Source organism: Lactuca serriola, chromosome 3 (assembly GCF_051521515.1).
Source record: "Lactuca serriola cultivar US96UC23 chromosome 3, Lser_US96UC23_V15, whole genome shotgun sequence".
NCBI classification, from domain to species: domain Eukaryota; kingdom Viridiplantae; phylum Streptophyta; class Magnoliopsida; order Asterales; family Asteraceae; genus Lactuca; species Lactuca serriola.
The window spans coordinates 285,111,121-285,127,955 of record NC_136410.1 but is presented as its reverse complement, the minus strand read 5'-3'; positions in this window follow the sequence as shown (position 1 = coordinate 285,127,955).

Sequence of the window (16,835 nt, the reverse complement as noted above, 5' to 3'; positions counted from 1 at the left end):
CGACTTTGGATTTATCTCTTTGACCAAGTTTGTCCCAAGGGATGCTTGAAGTAATCTGAATTGTAATAAGGAAAATTATTGGCTTAGGATAAGGCCCATATGGGGTTGGGTCCAATTTGGGAAATTGGGCCATTAATGGGCTTTTGTGCATCTTTAGGTTTTGGCCCTTAGTTTTGGTGCATGTTGTGTGACAACTCGAAATTTCTATCTTGTACAGTCATTCAATTAAATCAAAGTCAGACTCATTTCTGCTATCTTTTAGCATTGTTTAGGGTCTATTTGAGTGTTCTAAGCCTAGTACATTCAAGGTTTGGGTTGATGTATGACTTATCTTATGTTCATCGTATTACATTTGAGCGAAGAACTCCTTCAAGAGGAGTGTACGGCCACACACATGGGTGTACGACCATACACTCAAAGTTGCCATACACTCCATGACCGTACACTCAATGGCTGTACACCACATTGACCATACACATCTTGGTCGTACACAATGTAGTGTAGCAGTAAACCCCTTTGATTTAATCATATGTGATTGTAACACTTCAATCTAAGTGTTTCCTAGTCCCTAAGGTGGTTTCCTTGCATAATTAGTTGTATAAACACTAATTATGTCTATATATGTATCACTATATGCTTAATAGGATACGTATGTGCTCGAGAATTCACTTGACACTCAGCTTCCTATATCGATCTTACATTCGTATCACAAACTACAAGTGAGTTCATACCCCTTAACTTATCTTTTAAATGATTTTATGGGGGGAATACAAGTAGAAACATTATAGTTATTATATCAATCACATGTGATTAATAACTATCAAACAAGTGGATTTCTTATACTTCAAATTGTTTTATCAAGCAAACTATTTCAAAACATTTTTATAAGCTGACATCAAGTCATCAATAACCATTCAAATGTTTAAAACTCTTTTATATGTTAAACTTTTTATTAAGTTCTTTTAAAACAATTTATTGTCAAAATCATGTCCATATAGATATAGTTATATAAATAAGATTGAAAGGCCTTAGGACTGATAACTCACTTTATTTCCTGTTTCTTGTTTGGTTGTGGACTTAGGGTATCTGGTTGTTTGTTTGACTGTCGTTTGAATCTTCGTTATATATTATGTATATATGTATAGATGTAAGGTCCTGAAACGGATCTTAATAGTGATCGAACAAACAAAACAATCAATAATAATAATAAGAATGAAGTAGAAACATAAATCAAAACAAGCTTGCACACGCTTCTATTAACAAAAACGTCTAGTACAACATGTCTATAGCAACCGTGAACTCTACGGCATCAACAACCATTAAATGACCTAGCTAGCCTCTATATATAGTGGACTTGGATCGACTTTGGGTTTACGGTCGTAAACAGGCTTACGGACGTAAACTCATAACATGGTCGTAAACTACTATCAACACTACCAAAAGTGCATATCGACACAAAAGAACCTATTACAATGAAAGCCTACACCAAACCATTAATTGGACCCTTCAATCTCCCCCTTGGTTTGGTGATAGCTTTGAAATTAATATTTATCGACCACCATCACATCTGTCTATCCTATTGCCCTGTTCCACATACATTTATTGATGATCTCTGCAACCATAGACGTGTACTCTTTTGCTGCTTGCTCAAAAATCTCCTCGGCAACTTTTATTTGATAAGTACTCAGATGATGAATGTCCCACCTCCTGAACAGGAACAAATCCTTTCGATCAAAAAGACGGATGCATCCATTTTTAAGCTTGATAACAGCAGAGGCAGTAGTCTCATCAAAAACCCAGTACTCCATGGAGCTTAGAGATCCGTCTGGGTACTTTGAAGAACAGGGATTTGTTTTACCTGATTAGTTGCAAGCCACATCACCACCTGAAGAGGATGACCAGTCTTTGGATCTATGACATCAGGATAGTGCTTGATAACAGACTCAGCAGTCTTCATCGAAGGAAAACCCTTTTTCACCTGGTCTTCTAGAAAATGTTTGAATTGAGTTGCCTGTGGATTATCCGAAGGATTGAAAAAAGGAGATCGTGACAACTCTAATAGATCCACCCTAATCCATGAATTAAAATCTTGACGGTCTTTGTATAGCTTGGTGTTTCCACTCTTTCTTCGTACAATCCACACGTTAAGAGGATTATGAAATCCCCAAGAGATAATCCAAGATCTATCACCATACGTATCTCTAATGCGAACAACTCCAAGATCTGTAACAGTGATTGTTGCTTGATCCGTAGGTACATTCTTGACAGAACTCCTCTTAAACAAGAGTTGTCCTTTTCAGCAGCTTCAACTTATCTATCACGTATAATTGCCTCAACATGGGGAGCATGAGTGGGCTCCTCATCAAAATGATTAACACCCCGTGAAGTCTGAACGGTTGGCATGGTAACAGGAAAAGCTTGAGTATGTAGATTGATCCTATACTCGTCTGTAGATGTTTGGTATTTGTCACCAAAATCACCTTCAAGCTTCTTCTTCAACTCAAAATAACTGGAGGTCAGGAGATTAAAATGGTCTTGAAGATCAGAAATTTGCTTTGTCTTTATCGCTCGATCATCCTAAAGATCAGACACTTGAGTCTTCAGTTTAGCATTCTCATTCAATAACTCATTGAACTAAATATCAAGCTCAATGTTCTTCTGATCCAGGACACTGATCTTCTTTTGAAGCTCATCAACTGAAGGTTTAGCTGCTCCTTGACGACCTTCTTCGAAATATATTCCTTTAACGCGAGAAGAAGGATTTACATTTTCATTTTGAGCGAGATGCATGGCTAATCGCACTGAGGAATCCTCACGATCTATCATCGGGGGAGAGAATCCTGGTGGAGCAGAGCAGCCACCAACTTCAAAAGTGGTGCTACGACCTCCAAAAGACGGTTCTATTGATACGATGGTAGGTGTAGTAGTTGGTGTAATTGGTATGTCATGAGATAAGTCAAAATCCAAAGGCCCAAACCTAGGATCACGTCTTCTTCTCTTAGGTGGAGGCTGCAAGGTCTGATCTGTTCTATCATCACCCTGAAGTGGTTCATTAGTAGGTGAGGCAACATGAAGGGGAGGAATCCCTGATACTATCACCAATGGAACTATGGAATCAACCACTTGATTTGTAGACATTGGTGTCGATTCGAGAGCGTTTTCAGGATCCCTTCTCTCTGTTGACGTGGGAGCAACATCACTGAGATTATCAAGCAATGAGTTGAGGTTGACATTTGACAGAAAGTCATCATTGCTTCCAAAATTTGTTTGAATCTCATCTCTATCGAAAACTGTAAGATCAAGGTCTTCATACTGATTCGACTCAGTTGCATTCTTGGAAGACCCTTCATTGTAATCACCTTCAACTTGGACTATTTGCAGGTCATGCTCCTCAGCTACTGATACAGTAGGAGCAACTATATCTTCCCCTTCTTGATCTGATACTGTGATCACATCTCCTTCCGTGATCACCTTTTATGACGAAGTAGGCTCCGAAGATATCTTATCAAAAGATCCGTGGGACTTAGACGCTTCATTCGGCTCAGCAAATTGTCCGAATTTAACCAGAGGATACAGTCCTTAAAAGATAACTTTCCCTTTGCGACTTTGTTTAATGAGCCCAATAGTGTGAGGGCCCACAGACTTCATATCAAGAGTTTCTCCCTCCTTTAACATGTCAAGAAATGGTTTGTTGATGAAGAGCTGAATGAATCTAGGATACATCAAGAAGGTATCCCGAGTGTTGGCATTGATGTTGACCACAAAATCGTCCAGAATAAACCTAGAAAAGTTGAAGCCAATCCCCGCAGCAAGAGAAACAATAGAGCCAGTGTTTCACAGGGATATTTCATCCGCACCAGACCTTCTGTCGGAGATGCAACTCACGAACACGTGGGCTACGAATCTCCAATAGGGTGGCAGAAGCTTTTTCATTGTAGTAGGAGAATCACCTTCATACCCCATCTCCTTTAAGATTTTCTAAGCATCTTCAATACTAATTTCCATGGGAAAGCTCGGTAGGTCATGTATCAACAATGTCTCTCTTAGGAACCGCTCATCGATTACAATTTTGCATCCTTTTACGACTGCATCTACTGTCACTGCTCCATCATCGTCTCTTTTATTTTCGCAGTCTGCCAGAACTCTCTGATAATCTTCTGATAAACGACAGTGTTCATAGTGATTGTGCATGCCAGACAGCATTCCCTGAGTCCTTGAATCATCGACTTAAATTATCCATGTGCCACTGGAGGATCTACCAGTACCATTGCCAGATTGTGCATGTCTGCAAACTTTAAAGCTACCATTTGATCTGCACTAAAACATACCAAATAAGAATCAAAAAAAACATTTGAGCAATGAATTTTTTTATTATTTTTTTGTACTTTTATTAAATCAATTTCAAATTAGCCCAAAATAATAAATTATTTTGATCAAAATCAATTTTGTAGTCAACATAGGGTTTTCGATCAAACTTGAGTTTACGACCGTAAACCCATGGCCGTAAGCTAACGACAGTAAACTGAGTTTACAGTCGTAAACTCCTGGCCGTAAGCTTAGGCATTAATTTGACTTTACGGTCGTAAACTCCTAGCCGTAAGCTTGGGCCGTAAACTCCGGCAATTTGTTTTTCGTCGATTTTGGCCTCAAAACTCATCGATTTCATGAAACAAATGCATTAACTTGGTCGGAATCCTCTTACCTACGAGATGAATGGAGCAATTTCACGAAATCTAACAAAAAAATTTCGAAGTTGACAGAGAATAGAGGGGTGTTTGCGGCCGGAATCAGAAAAGTGAAAGGTTTCCGACTGTAAACCCCCTATAAATACCTTTGACCTTTTACCTGCTTTCCACACTGTCTAAGGCACAATCAAATTTTTTTAAAGTTTTCAAAAATAATACTTTGAGGAATTTAAAAATAAAAAACTTAATAAAAAATAAAATAAATAAATAAAAAATTGAAAGTAAAAATAAAAATAGAAATAAAATTAAAATTAAAATAGTGAATAAATATAAAATTAAACATTTCTAAAATTTTGACATACACAAAGATAAAATAAAAATAAAATCAAAATAAAATAAAATTTAACACAAAATAGATTAAACTTTATCTAAACAAACACTGAATATACATTTTGTGACTTTGGGATCAAAGTTGTTAGACAACCTTAGTCTACATATCGGTACCTTTATCTTCATGTCTATGTCTGATCGATCATCGGTATTGTGGTCCACTTAAACACGAAAAATTTGTCACAATTTTGAACAGATTAATAATGACAAGACATTTTGATCCTACATTCTTAGATATTTTTCCTAGGGACCATTTAGCTGACGACGGCCAGGGATTTTGTTGTCCGCCTAAATTGAGCAGTGAGATCTACAGACAATCTGTATGTGTTCAATTTTAATTGTACCAGAACATGTTTCTCGCTTCCTGATATACTCCAGTAATCAAGAATTTCCATAATACTCCTTACACCGGGTGAGCAACCAATTATTAAGAGAGAGGATATATTTAGAATGAATATGCTATAAACCCAGTTCGGATCTGTTCCAATCACACAAAGGATGAAACATATGACTAACTGAAGTTTTAGAGGGATTGAGAAAAAGAATGATGCATATACTATGTACCAGGTCGGATTATGAGTCACGCAGAGGAGACCGTATATGGCTAACAGATAGAAAGAATCGCATAGAAAGAAGATGCAGAGAGATAATATTGCATATGTTATGGTCCAGGTTAGATCTCTCGATCACGCAGAGGAGGCAACACATAGCTAATAGACAGAAAGAAAGAAAATAACTTTCTACAGACCTAATTTAACGGAATTCCCCAGTCACCCCATCAATACGGGAATTATGGACATAATCCGCACGTCGAGGAAAATGAATCCACGGTTCTAGATACGGGTTCTTTTAGTGTGACCAGTAGATTCCAATGTATATCTCCCTGCTCAACCTATCTAAGCGTCATATTATCAGGCTAAACGGATCTAACTAGTTCAATATTTGTCAAGTCCTTGAAATCCTTCAGTTCAAATCTTCATAGTCAAGTCCATTTAGAATCTTCTGTGCCTACCAACGCATCGAGCACAGAGCGTAGACAATTCAATTTTGGTACGTTACGTAGATTCAGATTGCCCGTTATCATTTGATAATATCACTTCCCAACACATTACCTACAAGCAAGATTATCAGTAACATCTTTTTGATTTTCTGATTTTTTATTATTTTTTGATTTTTGAATTTTGAATTTTGAATTTTTGTTTGGTTTTTGTTTATTTCTCTGAAACATCCGGATTCCCAAGTATCCTATGTTAATTCTTTATGTTGAATTTTTTAGGGGAACTCGGCGAGTAGGCACTCTGAATCGCCGAGTGGGATCGCGCATTTTGGTCTGATTTAATGAAGGACTCGGCGTATCCATGAGTCGACTCGGTGAGTCAACACTATTTAACGAAACCCTAAATTCTCGGGTTTAGGACCTATTTAAGGACCCTTATAGCCACCATTTACGGCTACCAGAACCTTGAGGGAAACCCTAATAGTTCCTGAGCGTTTGTGAGAGAGAAGAAGCCATTATTGGACCTTTGTGGGTTTGTTTTTCAAGAAGAAGTTGATTCCTGCTTAGAGGAGGCCAAGGAGGTTGCTTATTTGTGGATTGCAAGCAAAGGACATCATCCTTGAGGTAGCATATCGATCCTTTCTCTGTTTTGTTAAAGAATCCATGGTCTAGGGTTTCCTATACCCTTTATTGGGTTGATTTGTTGGGAATACGGTCCCTTATCATGTGTAGACTTCAGATCTGGACCCATAGTGGTCCAGAGGATGTTATCCATCTTGCTTTATGTTGAGTTATGGAAGAAATGGACTTAGAGTGTTATGTTTGGGACTAAATCATCAAGTAGTGACATTTGGAAGTTGCATGAGTATCATGTTCGAAACTTTACGTGTTTATTGAGCTTGGGGAGGTTAGATCTATGGATTAGAGGAACAGATCTGACCTCAGAAGGTCATTTGAGTTTAAGCATGGCAGCGACTCGCCAAGTCCATAAGTGGACTCGACGAGTCAAGTCGGGTTTGCCCCGCGATTCGTGTCAGGTGTAACCCGTCGAGTGGAAGGATGACTCGACAAGTCAAGAGAAACTGAAAGGATTCAGAGAACCCGCATGGACTCGTTGAGTCGCCCATGTGCACTCGACAAGTCGGGCCAAAATTTGACCATTTACTTTCGTTGAATTTAAGGCTTTATGTCAAGACTGATTCAGGAGAGTTCAAGGTAGGGTAGAATGGCCTTCTACCCAGTTATAGAGATGAGATAAAGAGAGAATTCCGATCAGGATGGTATTTGAATAATAGGAGGAGGCTAAGTCGGGACGTCGAGCACGAGAGTTTATCCGACATCATTGAGGTGAGTCTTCTCACTATATTGTACCTAAAAGGGTACCTGCGTGTGACCGGAAGGTCTTATATGCTATGAGATGTATGAGTTGTGTGTTGTTATGTGATATGTATGTGTTATGAATGTTATGTATGTTATGGACTGGAAGGTCAAGAGCTTATGGACCGGAAGGTCAAGAGGTTACGGACCGGAAGGTCGATACTGGTATGACCGGAAGGTCTACCGTGATTCGGGACGGAAGTCCCCTAAGACATATGGATCGGAAGATCCTGCAGAGTTAGGGCCTGGAAAGGCGTATGTGGTATTTTGGGGAACTCACTAATCATTTATACTTACAGTGGTTATGTTAAGTGTTTCAGGTACTAGTGAGGAACGCGGGAAGGTGCCGACATGATTTGTACACACTTATAGAGTTTTGTCATTTAGATTATGGGGACATGTTTTGTTATGATACAGTGATACATTATGTTTTATGATTATCGTGTGAATGAGTATGATTTAAAAATGAAAAATTGCTTCGAAAAATTTACGTTGTTACATTCTCCCCTAAATTTGTGCATGGGTGAGAATGAAATCACGAAAATGCGCAAATTTAAACAAATCTAAAAAAAATAAAAAATAAAAATAAAATAAAAAATAAAAAATAGAAGATAAGAATTAAAAGTAAAATTAAAAAATATATATAAACTAAGTAAAAAGGTAAAATAAAATAAAATTAATCCTCAAAACGAATCATTTTCAAAAACCCCACAAGCACATCGAATCGAGCTTTGTTCAAAGGCTTGGTGAACAGATCCGCCACATTATTAGCAGTGGGAACCTATTCCAGTCGGATAAGTGAACGTTCATAACAGTCTCCGATAAAATGAATTTTGATATCAATTTGCTTGGTTTTTTAGTGTTAGACAGGATTTTTAGCAATTTGAATCGCAACCTCCTGATCATAGTAGATTGGGGTTTCTAGATAATTCAAACCATAATCCAACAGTTGATGTTGGATCCATATGAGTTGAGTGCAACAGGCAGATGCAACAACGTATTCCGCTTCAGCTGTTGAAGTTGAGACAGTGTGTTGCTTCTTACACTACCATGACAACAAACGATCTCCAAGATATTGACACCCTCCTGAAGTAGATTTCATGTCAAGCTCACAACCTCCATAATTACTGTCGGCAAAAGCATATGAATCAAATTCATAATTTTTCAGATACCAAACACCCAATTTTGGGTTGCCTTTAATATACCGAAAAATTCTTTTGATAGCAATATGATGTGAAAGTTTAGGATTAGCCTGATAATGTGCGCATTGACGAATAGCAAACATGATGTTAGGTCGACTTGCAGTAAGATACATCAATGATCCGATCATCGATCTATAGTCTGTCTGATCTACGGATTCGCCATCAGTATCTGGAGTCAAAAGCGATCTTTCAGCCATCGGCGTCGATCCAGGCTTAGCGTCTTGAAACCCAAACTTCTCTATAATATCCTCCATATGCTTGGCTTGATGTAGCAGGATTCTAGTTGAATTTTGTTTGACCTAAAGCCCCAGAAACATGGTCATTTCTCCATACGAACTAATCTCAAACCGGTTTTTCATAGCACCTTCAAACTCCTTGCATAGCTGCTGACTGGTAGACCCGAAGATAATGTTGTCAACGTAGATTTGAACTAGAATCTGATCATTACCAACATACTTGATAAACAAAGTTTGATCGATAGTGCCACGAGAGTATCCATGCTTGATCAAGTGCTTTGTTAGAGTCGCATACCACGCTCAAGGAGCTTGATGTAACCCACAAAATGTCTTGTCCAACTTGTAGACATGATTGGGAAATTTCGAGTTAACAAACCCAAGGGGCTGATCAACATACATTTCATTCTTCACCTTGCCATACAAGAAGGCAGTCTTGATGTCCATTTGATAAACTGTGAAGTTCATGTAAGAGGCATATGCAAGGAAGATATGAATAGCCTCCAAGCAAGCTACTGGAGCATAAACTTCAGTATAGTCAAGACTCTCGACTTGTCGAAATCGACGAACCACCATTCTAGCTTTATTTCACACTATAACCCCTGAATCATCCTGCTTGTTTCGATAGACCCAGCGTGTGTCAAGAGACTTTTTGCCCTTTGGTAACTCAACCAATTTCTAAACCCCGATTTTTTCAAACTGATTCAATTCTTCATGCATAGCATTTACCCAGCTGGGCTCATTCAAAGCCATTTCAACATTCTTGGGCTCTATTTGAGAGATAAAGCAAGAGTAAAGACATGTATTGAAATCTCCACTCTGACTGCTGGTTTTAACGCCATTGCCCAGCTGGCCAATGATGTTCTCGATCGAATGATCGTGTTGAATTCTTGAGGGTATCTCCTGGCTAATATCATTAAGCGAGATGGAAAGATTGTGGATATTGACACCTCCTTCATTTGCTGATTGTTCCACACTGGATGACTCTACTACAAACTCATTAGAAATGTCTTCAGGAAAGAGTAGTTCCATAAAAGTTGAAGTGACAGCGGAAGCATCTCTAGACATGAGCTCTCTTTCAATAGGAGTGAGTGGTGTAGCCTCAGCATCAGGAGTATCATTTTGAGCTGGAGATTTTGGACTATCAGGTGGTACATATGAATCCTTATCTGGTGAAGTAGAGGACTCCCCCTCAGATGGCGAAGAGGATACCGTTGGAGGTCTGTAGACAACTTCTTCGTCTTCGTCTTCAGAAACATTCTTCGAACCAGATAAAGACCCAGATGAGCTATCTGAAGGCACATTTATGGACTTGAAAAGCGATGTGTAATCAAATAACCAATCCGGACCCACTCAAGCATCCGTTTCTTTCTCCTCTAACCAGCACATGTCGTAGGATTCCACAATCTGATGTGTCTTCTTGTTGTAGACCCTATATGCGGTACGTGCAGCATACCATACGAAGTAACAATCATCGGCTTTGGCATTAAACTTTGGGTTTAACTCCAGGTGAAGAAGGGTGCAAGGGTAGCCAAATACATGAAAATGACTGACTGATGGCTTGTGACCATAGAGAATCTCATATGGAGTCTTCACCTGAGCTTTGTTGATCAACACACGATTCTGAACGTAGCAAGTACTGTTAATCGCCTCGGCCCAAAAGAAAATTGGTAACTTAGAGTCACACAGCATTGTCCTTGCAGTGTCTTTTAAGGTTGTATTTCTCCTTTCAGCAACACCGTTTTGTTGAGGTGTGTGGCGGAGCTGTATTAACGCATAATCCCCTTATCTACCCAAAAGTGATCAAGAATAGAATTCTTGAACTCTGTTCTGATGTCGGTACGAAACGCCTTCACCTGATTGTTGGTTTGGTTCTCAATTAGCACTATGAACTTCTTAATCAGTTCTGCAACCACAGCTTTGTTTAATAAGAAGAAGACACACGTAAAACGAGAGAAATCATCAATCACAACTAGCCAGTATTGTAACATCCCAAATTTTGAGGCCAAAAATTTCATTTTAAAATTTAACATGTAATAAAGCGTGTTACTAAAACATTGCCAAAGTTACGTTAATTATAAAACATAAGGTTATGTCTCAAAACAATATCATTGGAAGCAAAAAATATCAGACTACGATCCCAGAAAAATCCAGTGCGGAAACCATGTGTGTGATGCGCCGCTATGCCACCGGCTCTTTCCCCTTTGACGAGGAGGTACCTGAAACCACAATTAAAACTGTAAGCATGAAGCTTAGTGAGTTCCCCCATCATACCACATAACATATAATATTATCGGTATCTTTCAACTGGTAACAGCCATCGGTATCTTTCAACTGGTAATCATCATCGGTATCTTTCAACCGGTACTCATCATCGGTATCTTTCAACCGGTATTAAGGAGTATCTCACCCCATATCACTAGCATACAATAGCCAGATATGAACATACAGTCTGGCATAACTGGGTACTAACCTACCTTACTGTCCTAGAGACCGATGTCAGGGAAAACTAATTCCTACTACACACAGCATATCATAAAGGCATATCTCACAACCAAATCACATAACCAAGCCAAGATAATTACCACGAAGACAATCATCTCCTAGACACTCCTTTTTGGTGGGACGGCATTGTGACCTTAGACCCACCCCTACTGCAGGTAACTCACCTCAAAAGGCTGGCTGCTGAAAAGCTGACTCGTAAATGTCCGATTGTTGCTCTAGTGATCCTTCGGCTATATTTCCATAAAACACTTAATCAGACATTGATACTATTCCCAGGCTAAAATGACTATTTTACCCCTGACCGATTCCAAACCAAAGTCAAGTCAAAGTCAAAGTCAACTTCCAGTTGGCCCAGCTCGCTGAGTTGGCTTGCCAACTCGTTGAGTCCATATCCAGTTGATTGTCCTTACTCTCGTCTCTACTCGTCGATTTAGGCATTGAATCATCGAGTTCTCTTCCTAACTGATACTCGGTGGTCCTGCATCCGACTCGCCGAGTTGTATCAACAACTCGTCGAGTTGATCTTCATCCGATGAACACTCTAGACTGTGACTCGCCGAGTTGTATGAACAACTCGTCGAGTCTGTTCTTGAGGCAAGAAGATTACCTTGGATCCGCCGAGTTAGGGCATTGACTCGCTGAGTCCCTCCATTTTTGATTCTGGTTTCCGACTCACTGAGTCCACCTATGGCTCACTGCTCTATTCACATACTCGAAAGGGGAAAAAATCGGGGACTCGCGACTCGACTCGCCGAGTCCGAAGAACAACTCGCGAGTCACATACATGCAATCTCTATACACTCGATTTTGCTTGAATCCAGTGCAATCCATTCACAGATCTGGGTTCCTAGGGTTCGATTAACACGTAAAGTTTCCAACTTTACGTGTATATAATCATCAATGGGGATTTTAAGGCTCAAAACACACTAAAATGGGTAGATATAGGTCTTTCATGCAATATGGCCCCATAAAGGTATTAGATCTAGGCTCCTGGAACTCGAACATAGCAAGATCTAGTGGCTATTCAACCCATTATGATCCTTATACTACTATCAAGCTCTGAAATGGCTCAAAGATAGCTTTAATGGTGTTCTAATGGGGATTTGAGCATAGAAACATAATAGATCTGAATTGTACCTCAATAAAATCTGGATTAGGTCCTAGATCCTTGCTCTTCACCTTCTCTTTTGGTCTTTCCTTCCTTCTCTTCTTCAATCTTCAAGGAACAAGCACAAAAACATTTCAAATCACAAGGAGAGGGTTAGGGTTCGGTATAGGATGCTCTGAGGGTGAAGGAGACTAACTTGGGGCGCATAAGGGGGTTTAAATAGGGTGCAAACCCCTAAAATTAGGGTTTCTTCTAGACTGGTGGACTTGCCGAGTCCAGAGTATGGACTCGTTGAGTCGCCAACTTAAACGTGCTCAATATCCCGTCCCTACTCGGCGAGTCTAGCGTACGACTCGTCGATTCCAAGGATAAAAATGTAAAATACTCAGATAAATCATACATACCAGGAACCAAGTGCTACAAGTCTGAACTTCTGTTGATGCTAAGGACATTGACTGGACCGAACAAGTCCATATGTAATAATTGGAGCAACTGACTTATTGAGTTAACCTATGTTGGTAGGTGTAGTTTTCTGTGATTTTTACCCTGGGCACATGACACACACTTTTCAAACGTTATGAAGTCTCTGACAGGTAAACCACGAACCATCTCATTCTTTGCAAGACGATTTAGGTTTTTGGCGTTAGCATGACCGAGTCTTTGGTGCCACAGCATTGCATTTGGTTCTGAGATCTTTGAAAAGAGGCATGTAACTTGTTCTGAAAGATTGTTATTCATATCAATAATGTAAGCATTCCCATCCCTTTTAGTTTTTACAAGAATCCAGTCTTCTGGGATGACAAAGCCTGGCTTGAGAATCATACATTCCTTGTTAGTGAAATGTGTAGAATAGCCTTTGTCGCATATCTGAGACACACTCAACAAACTATGCTTTAATTTGGGAGCAAAGTTGACATCATCGAAACTTAACACTCCATTTGTGACGATTCCTCTCTGACTGATCTTGCCACCTTCACCACCTACAAAGGAAACATATCCCTAATTAAAAGACTGAATGTTGTTTAGTTGGGAGATATCTCCTGTCATATGCCGGTAGAAGCCGCTGTCGACGAACCAAGGTCTGACGACATTCCCTCGCAACTGTCCCTGCAAAATGTGCGGGATCATTCAGGTTTTGGAACCCAGGCCATCACTTTCCTGGGTTGACCCGTTGCCTTTTCAGATTTACCATTATTTATTAATTTTCCAGATGATATAGATGATGGATAGGAACTTATTTTGGGCAGCCATTGATAATTATGTTTTCTAACAGTCACCGATGGGTTTGAAATAGGATTTTTATCAATTTGCCTTGAGCACCTAGGTTTTCTACCTGAATTGGTTGAAGACCCAGAGCTGCTCCTTAACAAAACCAGTCTTGCCTGAGCCATGTTCGGTTTTGGCAAAATTTTCGGGACTTTGTTATGAAAGACCCTTTTGTTATTTTGAAGAACTCCCCATTTTCTACTACGATCAACCTTCCAATCATCATTCCGAGAATGAGTTTTAGAGGACTTTCTAGTTAAAGACCTTCCTCTAAATTCGTTCTCTCCTCTTTGTGACATATAATGTACAGACATTCTATTAGGACAATTCCTAGCTATATGACCACCAATACCACAATTGAAACAAATATGTTTGTTATTATCAAAACCTGTATTGCTCTTTTCGTATTTGTTTTTCATACTGACACCCTTTCTTTTCTCACATGAACATGAACAAGAAGTAGGTTGTGAGATAAGTGAGGGTGTACCAGATGGAGAAACTTGTAAAAGTGGTGGTTTTTTATTATTATCATCACAAACATCAAAATTGTCAACCATCTCATCAAACACTTTAAAACCATTCAAACCAGTATCAGAAGGTGCAGAAAAATCACTAAAAACATTGTCACTTTCAACATCAGGAAAATTAAAGTCTTTATTTAAAACTAAAACTTCAGGTTCAGACTCTCTTTTGTTTTCAGAAATAGATCCTTCAACTTTGTGCTTTGACTGATTTAAGGATTGATCTGCAGGAGAAGTAGAAATGTTAGTACTTTCAACATTAACAAATCCTCCTAAACAAAACCAGACGGCTCGCCATAAACCATGAATGGTTCATTGGGAATCTCCTCTTTGGACAAAGGTTGAAACTCATATGAATGGTTGAAAGGAGGAGGCACTTTGTCATACCCTCGACCCTCAGACTGATTATGTTTAAATTGCATGCAATGGTCTATCATGTTGGCAACTACTTCACTTGATACATCAAATTTTCTAAAATCGAAATCAGCAGTCTCAAATTTGCTCTTTAATGTGTCAAGTTCAGTAATTAATTCAGTGTTTTGTCTCTTTATGTAGTCATAATTCTCACATTTATTACTGTAGTCCTCCTGAAGTTTTCTAAAGTCCTCTATTTTAGTTTCTAACTGGGCCTTAAGGGGTTTTTGTCCTTTTCTAAGTTGATAGCCCTCATATCTAAGGTCCTCTACTTCTCTACGTAATGTTTCTATTTCCTCATGAATAATTTTAACATAATCAATACAAGCTTAAGAGCATGAAGGAAAACTTATCTCACTTTTCTTCGGTTCAGAAGTAGAAGATACCATCAACGCAAACTGAAGCTGCATCATGTTTTCTTCAGTAGCAACACTCTCCACAGAAGCTTCATCTTTGACTTAGGCTAGATGAGCATTTTTAGGTTTTGAAATATTCAAGTCTTGCATCTGGTCCTCCCAGTCAAATAATTGAGCAACCATAGCCTTCTTGCTGTTGACCTGAGCACCTTCCCGATTGTTTCCCATCGCAACCATTGTCTTGTCATTGTTCAATGTTCGATTCGACATCGGGCACTCACGAGCAAAATGATCTGGCTCGTGAAAATTGAAACAACATAGCTTTCCCTTGTTAAACCCTACCTTCTTATCAGCACTCATACCCTAGTTGTTCTTCCTGGTCTTCTTAGCAAAATGATTCGCCCTGAAAACTACCATGGCACTTTGCCATGTAATATCCATTTCTTCCACGTCTTCTGGATGAATCTGATCCAAATCAGCAAACGAAAATTGTGGTGGAAGATCTCCAGCTACAAAAGCATTATAGCAGTTAACAAGTCCTGTGGCGAGAGCAAGATTTTCATCACACTCCTTAGCACTTGAGGAAGAAGCCCCATTAGAAGAAGCAGCAACTTGAGAGGCAGGAAATGATTGGTTCTGAGGAAGAGGCATGGATGATGCAGCAGGAAGTGAAGTAGCTGATGAAGTGGAAAAAGATTGAGTCTGAACTTGCTGAGCAGCATAAGGTTGACCTGTAGAGGGAAAAGTGAGAGATGAAAGAGCATTGTTAGATGAAATTCCAAGATTTGTAGCTGAGTACAAATTCACATGGTTTATCTCCTGCTGTTTATCATCAATATCACATGCCTTGATGATCGCCATCACTTCAGCAAGAGTAAAACGATTTAGGTCTTTGGTCTTCTTGATAACGGCTACATTCATGTCCCATGACTTTGGAAGGGCATTCAGTAGCTTCTTGTTTATTTCATACTTTGTCAAGAAGATTCCAGCTATGCTCATCTCAGTGGTGAGAGTTGTGAATCGTTGAAGTTGTGCCTCCAGGGTATCACCAGGAACGTAATTGAACATGTTGAACTTTTGGCGCAGCATGTCCTGGCAACTCTCCTTCATATATTCATTCCCTTCATATACCTCAATTAGGGCTTCCCACAAAGCCTTTGCTGAAGTATACTCCCTAAAACCTTGAGCTATATCCGGAGACAGGGCCATGGTCAAAGTGACCAAAGCCCGCTCTTCCTCCTCAACCTTCTCAAAATCTTCATAAGTGTAATTCTCAATCGCTTTGTCAACCACTTGCCCTGCAACAGTTGTGGTTATTCTGACGGGATTCTTAATGATACTTCTCCAAATTTTGAAGTCCTTAATTTTAATGTACTTCTCAATTTGGTATTTCCACTCAGGAAAACCATCTACATACAAGAGTCTTGGAATGCGAGTAGTTGTGCCCATAACAAAGTCCAGGTCATAGTGATGTGTTTGACTTTGAGAATCCATTGAATGTTAATTTAACTAAAAAATAAATTTATTTTTTTTAAAAAAAATTGAGTTTCCGGTCAAAACAAGCGTTTACGGTCAAGGGGGTGTTTACGACCGTAAACTCGGTTTACGGTCGAGAGTTTACGGTCGTGAGTTTGCGGTCGAGAGTTTGCGGTCAATGTATACGGTTTATGAATCTCAGCTTGCGGTTATTGAGGAAACTTAATTTACGGTCCAAGAACTGAGTTTACGGTCCAAGAAATTTCTTGAGCATGCGGCCGTAAACTGAGTTTGCTGTCGTAAAC